The sequence below is a fragment of the Pristiophorus japonicus genome, chromosome 3, assembly GCF_044704955.1.
Source record: "Pristiophorus japonicus isolate sPriJap1 chromosome 3, sPriJap1.hap1, whole genome shotgun sequence".
In the NCBI taxonomy this organism is placed as follows: Eukaryota; Metazoa; Chordata; class Chondrichthyes; family Pristiophoridae; genus Pristiophorus; species Pristiophorus japonicus.
In genome coordinates, this window is record NC_091979.1 from 156,332,365 (window position 1) to 156,347,843 (window position 15,479).

A 15,479-nucleotide genomic window follows, 5' to 3' on the forward strand; every position below is an offset into this window, starting at 1 on the left:
CTCCAATGCAAATATATCCTTCCTTAAATACAGAGATAGAAACTGTACACAATACTCCAGGTGTGGCTTCACCAATACCCTGTACATCTGTAGCAGGACGTCCATGCTTTTATTCATTATCCCCCTTGCAATAAAGGCCAACATTCCATTTGCCTTCCTGATTACTTGCTGTACCAACATACTAACTTTTTATGTTTCATGCACAAGGACCCCAGGTCCCTCTGTACTGCAGCACTTTGCAATTTTTCTCCATTTAAATTATAATTTGCTTTTCTATTTTTTCTGCCAAAGTGGATAACCTCACATTTTCCCACATTATACTCCATCTGCCAAATTTTTGCCCATTCACTTAGTCTGTCGATATCCCTTTGCAAAATTTTTGTGTCCTCCTCACAATTTGCTTTCCCACCCATCTTTGTATCATCAGCAAACTTGGTTACATTACACTTGGTCCCTTCATCCAAGTCATCAATATAGATTGTAAATAGTTGGGGACCCAGCACCAATCCCTGCGGCACCCCACTAGTTACTGTTTGCCAACCAGAAAATGACTCATTTATCCCGACTCTCTGTTTTCTGTTAGTTAGCCAATCCTATATATTACCCCCAACCCCGTGAACTTTTATCTTGTGCAGTAACCTTTTATGTGGCACTTATTGAATGCTTTCTGGAAATCCAAATACACCACATCCACTGGTTACATATATCCATACCCCCTTATCCACACTGCTCGTAACATCCTCAAAGAACTCCAGCAAATTTGTCAAACATGATCTCCCTTTCATAAAAGCATGCTGACTCTGCTTGATTGAATTATGCTTTTCCAAATGCTTCTACTGCTTCCTTAATAATGGACTCCAACATTTTCCCAATGACAGATGTTGAGCTACTATTTCTGGGAAGTTTTTCCGTCTTCACAAAGTATTTGTTTAATTTCTCCCTCATTTCCTTATTCCCCATTATAATTTCTCCTGTTTCAGCCTGTAAGGAACCCTCATTTACTTTTGCTAATCTTTTCCTTTTTACATAGCTATAGAAGTTTTTACAGTCTGCTTTTATGTCTCTCGCAAGTTTACTCCCATATTCTATTTCGCTTTCTTCATCAATTTCTTGGTCCTCCTTTGCTGAATTCTAAAATCCTCCCAATCCTCAGGCTTACTACTCTTTTTGGCAACATTATAAACCTCTTCCTTTGATCTAATACTATCTTTAACTTCTCTTGTTAGCCACAGTTGGATCACTTTTCCTGTGGGGTTTTTGCGCCTTACAGGAATGTATTATTTGTTGTAAATTATGTATTAATTCTTTAAATGCTAGCCATTGCTTGTCCACCATCATACCTTTTAATGTAGTTTCCCAATCTACCTTAGCCAACTCGCCCCTCATACCTACGTAGTTTGCTTTGTTTAGATTTAAGACCCAAGTTTCAGATTTAACTAAATCACTTTCAAACTCAATATAAAATTCTATCATATTATGGTCACTCTTCCCTAAAGGCCCCTTTACTACAAGGTTACTAATTAACCCTTTCTCATTGCACAATACTAGATTTAAAATAACCTGTTCCGTTGTTGATTCCTCAACATACTGATCTAGAAAACAATCTTGTATACATTCCATGAATTCGTCCTCCTCACTATTACAGACAATTTGGTTTTGTAGATTAAAGTCCCCCATGATTATTATATTACCCTTGTTACATGCATCTCTAATTTCCTGATTTATACTCTGCCCTACATTACCACTACTGTTTGGGGGCCTATAAACAACTCCGATCAATGTTTTCAGCCCCTTGCTATTTCTTAGCTCCACCTAAACTGATTCTGTTTCTTGATTTTCAGACCCAAGATCCTTTCTCTCTGCTGTCTTTATCCCATCCTTTATTATCAGGGCTACCACTCATCCCTTTCCATTTGCCTATCTCTTCTAAAAGTTAAGGATCCTAGAATATTTTAGTTCCCAACCTTGTCTACTTTGCAACCAGATATCCATAATGGCTATTAGATCAAACCTATTAATTGCTACTTGCACTATTAATTCATCTATTTTGTTGTGAATGCTTCGATTTATTTTCCCCTGATGTCACTTTAGTCACTGATGCCTTCTTTGTTACACTCTCTGTCCCTTCCTGACCCACTCTGCTTATCTTTACCCAAAACTCTACTCTGCTCTAGAGCCTTGACATTTCTCTTGCTGCTTTTAAATTTACTCTTTTATGAATCGTCCCACCCCCAATTCATTAGTTTAAAGCCCTGTCTACTGCCCTTGTTATTCGATTTGCCAGGATATTGGTCCCAGCCCGGCCCAATGGAACACCTCCCTCTTTCCTCAGTACAGGTGCCTGTGTCCCATGAACCAAAATCCCTTCCTCTCACATCAATCTTTGAGCACACAGTTAAACCTCTAATCTGTCTGTCAATTTGCTTGTGGCTCAGGTAACATTCCAGAGATGATTACCTTTGAGGTTCTGCTTTTTAATTTGGATCCTAGCTCCTCAAACTCCCTCAGGAGAACCTCATTCCTAAGTCTACCTATGTCGTTAGTTCCTACGTGGACCACAACAATTCGATCCTCCCTCTCCCACTCCAAGCTCTTCTCCAGCTTTGAGGAGATGTCCTTAATCCTGGACAGGCAAGCAACACAACCTCTGGAACTCCCTGTCGTGGCTGCGGAGAATAGTATCTATCCCCCTGACTATACTGTCGCCTACCAATACAACATTCCGTTTTACTACCCCACTTGAATGGCCTCCTGTACCATGGTGCAATGGTCAATTAGCCCATCCTCCCTGCAGTGTTTGTTCTCATCCATACAGGCAGCAAGTACCTTGTACCTGTTGGACAAGGGCTGAGGCTCCTCCATCACTATATCCTGGGTCCCCATACCTTCCTGACTCGCAGTCACACTCTCCTGTCCCTGACCCTTGATGAACTCTAAATTACTGCTTAACCTAAGGGGTGTGACTGCTTCCTGGAACAAAGTATCCAGGTAACTCTCCCCCTCCCTGATGCGTCTGCAGCTCAGACTCCAGCTCAACAACTCTGAGCCGAAGTTCGTCGAGCTGCAGGCACTTGCCGCAGATGTGGTTGCTCAGGATCTCATTGCTCTCCACCAACTCTCACATGCTGCAGTTACAACACACCACCTGCACTACCATCTCTATCAACCTTATTTTATTTATATAATTAGTTACAGTATTTATTCAAATGATTATTTTAACTTTTAATTTGTAGGTTTAATTGGTTAATTTAGTTTAAGTTATTAATTCAATTAAGTTATAGCAGTTAATACTCTCACAGTTCTGAATTTAATCCACTTACCTAAGCGAGAGAACAAAAGAGCTATAATACTCACAAACCAATCATCTACCTGCTGTCACTCCTTGCTTTTTGTTTTTTTTAAATTCACCGGTCAGCTACCTTTTAGCCGTCACTCTCGCTCAGGTCCACCTGTGTTCTGGGCCTTCTCCTCTCAGGTCCCTTTTAGCTGCTGCTCCCACTCATATATAGTGTCACAGTACATGTACTAGTGTATTGGTGCACGCATCCAATATCAGCATAGAATAGTTACAGCATAGAAGGAGGCCATTCGGTCTGTTGAGCCCATACTGGCTCTCTGCAAGAGCACTTCAGCTAGTCCCACTCTGCTGCCAATTCTCCGTACCCCTGCAATTTTTTTTCCTTCAGGTACTTATACAATTCCCTTTTGAAAGCCATGATTGAATCCTCCTCCACCGCCCTTTCAGGCAGTGCATTCCAGATCCTTACCCCTTGATGTGTAACAAAGTTTTTTCTCATTTTACCTTTGGTTCTTCTGCCAATCACCTTAAATCTGTGTCCTCTGGTTCTCGATCCTTTCGCCAATGGGAACAGTTTGTCTCTATCTACTCTGTCTAGACCTCTCATGATTTTAAACGCCTCTATTAAATCTCCTCTCAGCCTTCTCTGCTCTAAGGAGAACAACCCCAGCTTTTCCAGTCTATCCACATAACTGAAGTCCCTCTTTCCTTGTAAAAATTTTTTGCACCTTCTCTAAGGCCTTCACATCCTTCCTAAAGTGTGTGCCCAGAATTGGACGCAATACTCCAATCATAATTTCCTTGCTTTTGTACTCCACACCTCTATTTTTTATGAAGCCCAGGATCCCGTAAGCTTTTTTCATTGCTTCCTCAACCTGCCCTGCCACCATCAATGATTTGTATACATGTACCCCTAGGTCTCTCTGTTCGTGCACTTCCTTTAGAATTGTACCCTTTCGTTTATATTGCCTCTCCTCATTCTTCCTACAAAATGTATCACCTCACACTTTTCTGCGTTAAATTGCATCTGCCACGTGTCTGCCCATTCCACCAGCCTGTCTATTTATTCATGAAATCTATCACTATCCTCCTCACTGTTCACTGTACTTCCAAGTTTTGTGTCATCTGCAAATTTTGAAATTATGCCCTGTACACCCAAGTCCAAGTCATTAATATAGATCAAGAAAAGCAGTGGTCTTAATACCAACCCCTGGGGAATACCACTGTATACCTTTCTCCAGTCCGAAACAACCGTTCACCACTATTCTCTGTTTCCTGTTACTTAGCTAATTTCGTATCCATGTTGCCACTGCCACTTTTATTCCATGGGCTTCAACTTTGTCAGCAAGCCTATTATGTGCCACTTTGTCAAACTCCTTTTGGAAGTCATGTACACCACATCAACCACATTGCCCTCATTAACCCTCTCTGTTGCCTCATCAAAAGACTCAATCAAGTTATAAGAACATAAGAGCATAAGAAATAGGAGCAAGAGTGGGCCATACGGCCCCTCTAGCCTGCTCTGCTATTTAATACGAACATGGCTGATCCAATCATGGACTCAGGTCCACTTCCCTGCTTGTTCCCCATAACCCTTTAATCCCTTATCAGTTAAGAAACTGTCTATCTCTGTCTTAAATGTATTCAATGTCCCAGCTTCCACAGCTCCCTGAGGCACCGAATTCCACAGATTTACAACTCTCTGAATGAGCGGCCCCTTATTCTAAGATTATGACCCTTTTTCTAGTCTCCCCTATCAGTGGAAACATCCTCTCTGCATTCACCTTGTCAAGCCCCTCATAATCTTAAACTTTTTGATAAGATCACTTCTCATTCTTCTGAATTCTAATGAGTAGAGGCCCAACCTACTCAACCTTTCCTCATAAGTCAACCCCCTCATCTCCGGAATCAACCTAGTGAACCTTCTCTGAACTGCCTCCAAAGCAAATATATCGTTTCATAAATATGGAAACCAAAACTGCACGCAGTATTCCAGGTGTGGCCTCACCAATACCCTGTATAACTGTAGCAAGACTTCCCTGCTTTTATACTCCACCCCTTTGCAATAAAGGCCAAGATTCCATTGGCCTTCCTGATCACTTGCCGTACTTGCATACTAACATTTTGTGTTTCATGCACAAGTGCCCCCAGGTCCCGCTGTACTGCAGCAATTTGCAATTTTTCTCCATTTAAATAATAACTTGCCCTTTGATTTTTTTCTGCCAAAGTGCACGACCTCACACTTTCCAACATTATATTTCATCTGCCAAATTTTTGCCACTCACTTCGCCTGTCTATATCCTTTTGCAGATTTTTTGTGTCCTTCTCGCACAATGCTTTTCCTCCCACCTTTGTATCATCAGCAAACTTGGCTACATTACACTCGGTCCTGTCTTCCAAGTCGTTAATATAGATTGTAAATAGTTGGGGTCCCAGCACTGATCCCTGCACCACCCCACTACTTACTGATTGCCAACCTGAGAATGAACCATTTATCCCGAATCTCTGTTTTCTGTTAGTTAGCCAATCCTCTATCCATGCTAATATATTATCCCCAACCCCGTGAACTTTTATCTTGTGCAGTACCTTTTAAGTGGCACCTTGTCAAATGCCTTCTGGAAGTTCAAATACACCACATCCACTGGTTTTCCTTTATCCACCCTGTTCGTTACATCCTCAAAGAATTCCAGCAAATTTGTCAAACATGACTTCCCCTTCATAAATCCATGCTGATCCTGCCTGACCGAATTATGTTTTTCCAAATGTCCTGGTACTGCTTCTTTAATAATGGATTCCAACATTTTCCCAACCACAGATGTAAGGCTAACTGGTCTATAGTTTCCTGCTTTGTCTGCCTCCTTTTTTAAATATTGGCGTTATATTTTCAATTCCAATTATGCTTTTCCAAATGTCCTGCTACTGCTTCTTTAATAATGGACTCCAACATTTTCCCAACCACAGATGTTAGGTTAACTAGACTATAGTTTCCTGCTTTTTGTCTGCCTCCTTTTTTAAATAGGGGCGTTACATTTGCAGTTTTCCAATCTGCTGAGACCTTCCCAGAATCCAGGGAATTTTGGTAAATTACAACCAATGCATCCACTATCCCTGCCGTTACTTCTCTTAAGGCCCTAGGATGCAAGCCATCAGGTCCAGGGGATTTATCTGGCTTAGTTAAACACGATTTGCCATTAACAAATCCGTGCTGGCTTTACTTCATAAATCTACTTGTTCAAATGACTGTTAATTTTGTCCCGGATTATCGTTTCTAAAAGCTTCCCTACTACCAAAGTTAAACTGACTGGCCTGTAGTTGCTGGGTTTATCCTTACACCCTTTTTGAACAAGGTTGTAACATTTGCAATTCTCCAGTCCTCTGGCACCAAGGAGGATTGGAAGATTATGGTCAGTACCTCTGCAATTTCCACCTTTACTTCCCTCAGCATACTAAGATGCATCCCATCCGGTCCTGGTGACTTATCTACTTTAAGTACAGCCAGCCTTTCTAGTACCTCCTCCTAATCAATTTTTTCCCATCCAGTATCTCAACTACCTCCTCCTTCACTATGACTTTGGCAGCATCTTCTTCCCTGGTGAAGACAGATGCAAAGTACTCATTTATTACGTCAGCCATGCCCTCTGCCTCCATGCGCAGCTTTCCATTTTGGTCCATCCTCTTACTACCCATTTACTATTTACATGCCTATAGAAGACGTTTGCATTACCTTTTATGTTAGCTGCCAATCTATTCTCATATAGCATGTAGTGTCAGAGTACATGAAGCAGTGTATTGATGTAAAGCTTTCCCTCTTTCATGAAGGTTGTTGGGTCGCACAGCTAGAAGTGATCACTGTCCTGCTAGTGATGTGTCCAGATGTGGGCAGAACATCTTACTGTTCTTCTCCATTGGTAAAATGTTTGTGTTGCAGTTTAATCTCGCAAAGGAGAATCGTAGGGGGAAAAAATGAGAGAAAATACTTTCTGAAATTAATTATAGAATCTTACAGTTCAAAAAGAGGCCATGCGGGCGGCCCATCGTCCCTGTGTTGGCTCTTTGAAAGAACTATCCAATTAGTTCCACTCCCCCATTCTTTCCTCACAGCCTGCACTGTTTCTCCTTTTCAAATATGTATCCAATTCCCTTTTGATAGTTATTATTGAATCTGTTTCCACCACTCTTTCAGTGTTTATTCAGATTAATTGTAATGGGAATTATAGCATTGGAAAAAGGTTTCATGTTTACATCACTGGACTATGCACATGTTTCATTTAAAGTGGATTTGCATTTTGAGAGCTGTAAGACTATGAACACGCTAGGTGACGCACCAACCACGCTTCTTTCCCGCGCGTCAGTTTCATCGAATGCGCGAAGTTTAAGTAAAGTCTCGAAATTCACAATCTCAACCCTCAGATCGGTGCCCAGACCATCCTGAACAGGCTACACAATGACTAACTGGCCATCCACGCTGACAGCAAAGAGAATGGTGGGTCTTTTCATGTTTATACACCATGTAACATTATCTTGTGATTTAACTCATTAGATCCGTGTAAGTTTTGAGACTAGGGTACAGTTCTCAGCAAAGCAACTCCTAAAATGATCTATGAACCGTTGTCAAATGTACCAAGAAATCGAAATAATGAGTCAAAACTAGCCCACATTATTTAATATACTTCCTTTTCAATATACATAATAAAGTCCACGATTAGTCCCCACTGTTTACTTTCATTACTGATGTGGTGGCAGCTATTAATTGTCTTTCTTAAAGTCTACTTGAAAGCAGCAGTCTTTTCTGTACACTGAAGTATTGTTTTTTAAATGATGTGTCGGGATGTCTTTACATTGCTTGCACCAATATCGATGCTGTCGTTTTCCAGGCTTCCCGTGAAGTGCTTCTGTTGGTGGCAGTTCTGCTCCTCGCTCTGCCGCAGACCCAGAGTTTCCCAAACTGCTGTCGCCGGAGAAAGTGCTACTGCAAACTTTACGAACTGCTGCACGGCGCAGGGAACCACGCCGCTGGCATTTTAACGCTAGGGAAACGCGGATCGGAACTCGCGGGAACCTTCTCATCAACGGATCGACAGTTCCTGATATCGTCCAGGAATGAAGACGAGGATGACATGAGCAGCAGAGAGCGCGACGATCCCGATCCCGTCCCTTGGCGGGGTCCGTGTCTCCAGCGACAGTCCGGGAGTACAGTCTCCAGAAACTGCTGTCTCTCTGCAGCAGGCTCTTCGACCACCTCCTGAGGTGTTCAGCATTAGGAATAGCAGAAGCTTTTCAACAGTAATTGTGATTATTCTGCAACGCAATGTGTTGATATTAGTGCAGGATAGTTAGTGTTAGACAGCGCGCTACATCCATGGAAAATAACTTGTTATTTAGTGTTTACTTACGTGTTTGTAGTATCTTAAGCTTCATTGTCCAACACTAGAGATGTGACATCTTTGTATTATGTAATCATCTCACACAGTTCTGTACTCTCAGTTTTCTCAGCCTCCCTCCCCTGAGATTTTCAGAAATCTTTTCTATGATTTTTCAATGTAAACATTACGCCGATAGATAGTTGATCTTTGTGATGGACCATGTTATTGTTCAGAACTTCAACGATTAAAGGCATTCGCAAGTATTAATTGAAACCTATCAGTTAATTCTTTCATTTTGTAAAGCGGTGCAGTTAAAGTTTCCTGCATTCCAACAGCGACTACATTCCAAAAGTACTTCATTGGCTGTAAAGCTCTTTGAGACGTCCGCTGGTGAAAGGCGCTATATAAATCCGAGTCTCCTTTTTTTGTGCGCAAAGTGACGGGTGTATAACTGTATAAAATACAAATATCTGTCCTTCGGCAAACTGTTTTTCTTTTGCCTATTATCGCACAATATAATGAAGCAAATCATCTTGAAATGAGCGCAGTAAAACAATGACATATGCCTCACGCTTCTCTCTGCCCAAACAAAATATAAAAACACCTCATTAACTCGCTAACACTTGTGTTTAATGTAAAAAGTTGAACCTAACAGGCTAACAATAGTGTGGATGGTAGCTCGGGAGCGTGGCAGGAGCAGTAAGCAAACAGGAGGGAATCGCCACTACTCCAACAGTAAGTACAACTAATACCATTATCTTGTTGTTGAAATCTCTATATTGAATGAGTATAAAACCGACAATCAAGTGAAATGTCCCCTAAAATAAGATCAGTGGTCTGTGTATGTAGGTGCACATTTGATTTCTACACAACTCCCAAGTGTATCATGAAGTAACTAGCCTTGATAGAAGGCACGTCGACAGGATCACTTTCACTTAGTCAAGGTCAAGTTACTTCTAATGCACAGGTGGAAAGTGCCAGGCAGTTAATACATAGATGGTGTTTTCAGCAGTTTGACCGGACAATGTGCGTATTATGATGCCGCGATATGATTGTCCTTTATATAGTTTATAAGAGAATGAAATGATAACTGACATGGCACAATCCGTGGATGTGTTCTCTGCTCAAGAGACAACCTGTTTGCTGGTAAAAGTACTATTATGGGTGACACTGCCCATATCGTAGAATGAGGCCATTCGGCCTGTTAGCGTGAATGTTTTCTCGGAAGAATCACTCAACACTCAGAGTCGGTTCCAACGCCAATGCGGCCTTTATTTTCGCTAGCGGGGAGGAAGCCTCAGGACTGGATCCAGGCACTTCTCTCCGACGAACAAAGAAACTCATCGATATTTATATGTTTTACAATAGTTCTTTACAGTTACTCAGCCCACTTTGGCTGGACACAATCCAATCATACCGATTATAGATTACATATAGGTTTCTTTAACCCAATAGAATTCTCCTGATATCTCAGGGGCTGTATGTTCGTTTTTTGTCAGCTCGGGCTGATTAATGACCTCGTTATGTGAGGTGGGCCCCCCTCCCCCTTATCTCTGTTCCTCGGGCTCTGCTGTGTGAAGTCCTTAGTTTATATTATCTTGTCGGAAGTGAGTGAGCTAAGGCATTCCCGGTAGTGGGCCTCACAGGGTCATTGCTCGGTCAGCCCCAGTTCATTACTTGACTAACTGAGTACCCATCATGCTTGGGCAGCCATTTTATTTGTGGCCACTTTAAACTTATGAGTTTAGATATATTCAGCAGGTGCCTAATGCCTACAACACGGCCCATTGTGTCTGTGACGGCTCTTTGAAAGTGCTCTCCAATTAGTCCCACTCCCTGCTCTTTCTCCATAGCCTTGCAATTTTTTTCCTTTTCAACTATATATCCAATTCCCTTTTGAAATTTACTATTAATTCTTCTTCCTCCACCCTTTCAGACAGTGTATTCCAGATTGTAACAACTCCCCGTGTTTAAAAAAAGCTCCCTATCTTGCCATTGGTTCTGTTGCCAATGACTTTCAATGTGTGCCCTCTGGTTACCGACCATCCTGCCAATATAAGCAGTTTCCACTTTATTTACTCTTTCAAACCCTTCATAATTTCGAACATCTCTATTAAATCTCCCCTTAACTTTCTCTGCTCTAAGGAGAACAACCACACTTTCTCTAGTCCCTCTACATAACTGAAGTCCCTCATCTCTGCTATTACCTTAGTAAATCTCCTCCACACCCTCTCCAAGGCCTTGACATCCATGCTCCACAATTTTTAATTAAGGGCACTTTCACATTGCAGCTCCGGGTAGAAACCCTCAGCACATTTAAAAAGTACTTGGATGTGCACCTGAAATGCCGTAACCTGCAGCGTTACGGACCTCGAGCTGGAAAGTGGGATTAGGCTGGATAGCCTCTTGTTGGCCAGCATGGACATGATGGGCCGAAATGGCCTCCTTCCGTGCTGTAAACTTCTATGATTGCCATGGTGGGATTCTAAACTCATGGGCCTAGATTTCGGGCCACATTGTGTCCATTTTTCAGGTTCTGCACGGCCTACTTAGGCCCCAAACGGTGAGAAGGAAGCGTGTGCACATCCTCCATATTAGCTAAGGACAAATAAGAGGCATCCGTTACCCACGCCTGAAGCAGGCATTAGGTCTTTACATATGCAGATAAGGGGCTGAATGCATGTTTGATGCACCCTTCTATAAGATTGGTTGCTCTGGGGCAGCCCCCGCCAGAGCCAGCTGCACTCTGGAAAACAAGCATAGGGATCGCCGATAACAAAGGTGGTAAGTAACTTTCCTGAATGTGGAGCAAAAGTGCAGGACCAGGACTCCACGTTAACAGGAGTCATGCTGCCCCCCCCCAATCGCCGCCGCTCCCAACCTGACTGCTAGTCCCGATCTCCCCTCTGCTCCCACATCAATTCCACCCACCCCACAAGAGTTCTCCGACATCAACCCATGGCCCCATCCTGATTCCTGACCCAGGCCACCAACCACAATACTTACCCAAGGGCTCAACCTTGGACTCCTCTTCACCGGCAGTCTCTTTACGCCTTGTCGGCGTAAATATTGAAATATCTAGAGAGCCTCGGGGCTTACCATTCAGGCATGTGTGTGGAGTAGTAAAAAGTCTCTCTCCCTGCCCCATGTGCCCAAAAATGGTTGTGGCCCGATTTCAAGGCCAAAAACTGAACTGTGCTAATTTCAATTGCAGAGTTAATGGCTAGTGCTCTGCAAACCAAAGGATCTCTAAGGAACATGAACATCGAATTTTTCCCTAGTTTATTTTTTCTACTCCTCATCTCTCCTGAAGATGTTGACTCCTTGCTCAGGCATGGTTTCATAGGCTCCTGGTACCTCACCCATTATATATGTGTGCAAGCCTTGATCGGGAGTGCTGGAGGGCTATTTTACTGCAGAGGGTGCCACAGTTAAGCCTGCTGCTGCTGTTATCCAGTATCCACATGTGCACACTTGCAGCTGGGGCTGTTGGATAGTAGAAAAAATAAGTCAGAGTTTCAATTCCTGATTGCTATCCCGTGACAGCTACTGCAGAAAGTGGTCTGTGGTCAAGATCAAGCACAGCTATGATGCCCACTGCAGTAGAGCAGCCTGCTGACACTTACTGTTAATGTTCACACATGATGTTTAGCCATTTGGAACAGTCAGGGGGGTTAGATCTTCTTGCACTATACCTCCCATTTTCATGTGGGAAAGGTGGCATTGGGGCGGGCGGGGAGGGAAATCAACCAGGGAGCCATTGTGCTGGCTCCCCAATTGTCCCTGACACTACTGTGATTTTCCTCTGGTGGTGGCAGCAGTTGCTGAATACACCCACCCATATTTGGGCAGGGGTATTCAAATGTCATGTTAAATGAAGGAAATACATCATCAGACTTATTTTCCTGCACGTTTATCCTACACCAATGTTTTTAAAGTGAGCAGAGGGAGATGTCTTAAATCAAAAGCACTGCTTGACCAAGTTAGTCAATTGCAGAATGTGTTTGTCTTCAGCCAGCACCATCAGCTACGATGCACTACAGCATGCTTTGCTCCACCTCCCCCCCACCCGCCCCCTCCCCACACACACACACACTTGAGTCAGGCGTCCTACCAGTATTGTAACTGGCTGTTGCGTTTCCTACATTACAATAGCGACACTTCAAAAGTAATAAAGTGCTTTGGGACGTACTGAGGCTATGAAAGGCGCTATATAAATGCAAGATCATGTGCCTGCGCTCTATACTGTGTAAAATACCTTGGCTGCCCCCCCCCCCCCAGGAAATATGCTGCATTCAGTGGAGTAGACAGGGCCTGGATGGAATTTTTTTGCCATTGAAGATCCACCGCTATTCCAACAAAAAAGATGAATCTATTGAGGAAGGGTGCTGAAAAGTTTCTCCTGCCATATCCCAAAGTTAAATCAAACAGAACTGCTGGATATTTAAATAACCTTACATCCTAATCCCCGACCAGTTGCTGCTCTCGTGTGGCATTTTCACAGGATCTGCCGATCAAGAACTATCATGGTCTACAAAGTATTCAAACATTTATCTAAATTTATCTTTCTAGTGATGAATTTTTTGAAGATGTAACTAGTAGAGTGGACAAGAGAGAACCAGTGGATGTGGTGTATTTGGACTTTCAAAAGGATTTTTGACAAGATCCCAAACAAGAGATTGGTGTGCAAAATCAAAGTACATGGTATTCGGCGTAATATACTGACGTGGATAGAGAACTGGTTGGCAGACAGGAAGCAGAGAGTCGGGATAAACGGGTCCTTTTCAGAATGGCAGGCAGTGACTAGTGGAGTGCCGCAGGGCTCAGTGCTGGAACCGCAGCTCTTTACAATGTACATCAATGATTTGGATGAAGGCATTGAGTGTAATATCTCCAAGTTTGCAGATGACACTAAACTGGGTGGCGGTGTGAGCTGTGAGGAGAAGCTAAGAGGCTGCAGATTTGGATAGGTGAGGGGAGTGGGCAAATGCATGGCAGATGCAGTATAATGTGGATAAATGTGAGGTTATCCACTTTGGGGGCAAAAACGCAAGGACAGAATATTATCTGAATGGCGGCAGATTAGGAAAAGGGGTGGTACAATGAGACCTGGGTGTCATGCAGGTACAGCAGGCAGTGAAGAAGGCAAATGGTATGTTGGCCTTCATAGCAAGGGGATTTGAGTATAGGAGTAGGGAGATCTTACTGCAGTTGTACAGGGTCTTGGTGAGGCCTCACCTGGAATATTGTGTTCAGTTTTGGTCTCCTAATCTGAGGAAGGACGTTTTTGCTATTGAGGGAGTGCACGAAGGTTCACCAAACTGATTCCAGGGATGGCTGGATTGACATATGAGGAGAGACTGGGATCAACTGGGCCTTTATACATTGGAGTTTCGAAGGATGAGAGGGGATCTCATAGAAACATATAAGATTCTGACGGGACGGGACAGGTTAGATGCGGGTAGAATGTTCCCGATGTTGGGGAAGTCCAGAACCAGGGGACACAGTCTTAGAATAAGGGGTAGGCCATTTAGGACTGAGATGAGGAGAAACTTCTTCACTCAGAGAGTTGTTAACCTGTGGAATTCCCTGTCGCAGAGAGTTGTTGATGCCAGTTAATTGGATATATTTAAAAGGGAGTTAGATATGGCCCTTACGGCTAAGGGGATCAAGGGGTATGGAGAGAAAGCAGGAAAGGGGTACTGAGGGAATGATCAGCCATGATCTTATTGAATGGTGGTGCAGGCTCGAAGGGCCAAATGGCCTACTCCTACACCTATTTTCTATGTTTCTATGTAGCGGTCAATATTTCCGGCCAATTATTTTAGCTGGGGTTCTATTCTAAATATACTAATCTGTGTAGCAGAACAATCCTTTAAAATCGCAAGTTTTGCTTGAGACTTGTTAATTTTATACCCTTATCTTTCCCTGATTTTGCACGTTGAAGTATCTGGCTGATGATACCCAGTACTCAGTTCATGATCACCAAGTTTACTCGTGCATCAGTTAAGTCTTCGTAGCAAACAATAACTAGATTTTCTTTTAAAACGCATTATTACTCTATTGTTGAAAGTTGTGCATAAGACATAATTGAAGCTGACTTTCACAAAGAATTTTAATTTTTTAGAGAAGTACTCTTTGTGTATCACTAAAAAGTAAGCCAAGTTCACTAGCAATGTTTTAAAACTGCTCATTTTGTACACTTTGGGACAATTATATGGAGATCTTAGTGCATTTGGAAAAAAAAAATCCCATTATTTGGTTAGAGGCACGAGAGAGAAATACAAATGTTAACATTCTCAATATTATGAATGATTTTGTATTTGCAATATTTCCATTTCTATACAGAGCAAAATTGGATATTTTCTACACCATTTGAAATGTGCACTATGGACTTTACTAGTGATCGTGCATGATATTAAGACACTACATGAGGTTGCTGCAGGATATATTTTATGCGCTTCGAAAAAGTATTACAGTTGTACTTCTCCAGTCCGGCACCCTCAGGACCTGACCTTTGCTTGAACAGAGAATTTCCTGAACCACGGGAGGTCTCGCTTACCAGTACCGGTGGACAGTGCCTGGGCTCCTGTATGTGAGCGCGTGTCATGGCAGTGTGTGGATGGCTCCCGCGCACACTCGCTGACTGACAGGTGCTCCCAGCCGATTGCCCCCACCCCCCGCAGCAGGCCCAACTAATAAGTATTAAAAGATGCAGTGTAAAACAGTTATGCATATGAATTTAAAAACTTACTGGTAATGTACTACTGGGTTTATCTGATCATTTAAAACAGTAACTTATGGAAAAGTAGAAACTA

General features: G+C 42.7%; 1 long non-coding RNA gene across 1 annotated transcript; it reads left to right on the plus strand.

Annotated features, from left to right (window-relative positions):
* Positions 1–7,658: 7,658 nt before the first annotated feature.
* On the plus strand, positions 7,659–8,928 carry LOC139259057 (uncharacterized). Its single transcript, XR_011592383.1, has 2 exons — positions 7,659–7,781; positions 8,173–8,928. It is a non-coding gene; the product is annotated as an uncharacterized lncRNA (long non-coding RNA).
* The last annotated feature ends 6,551 nt before the right edge of the window (positions 8,929–15,479 follow it).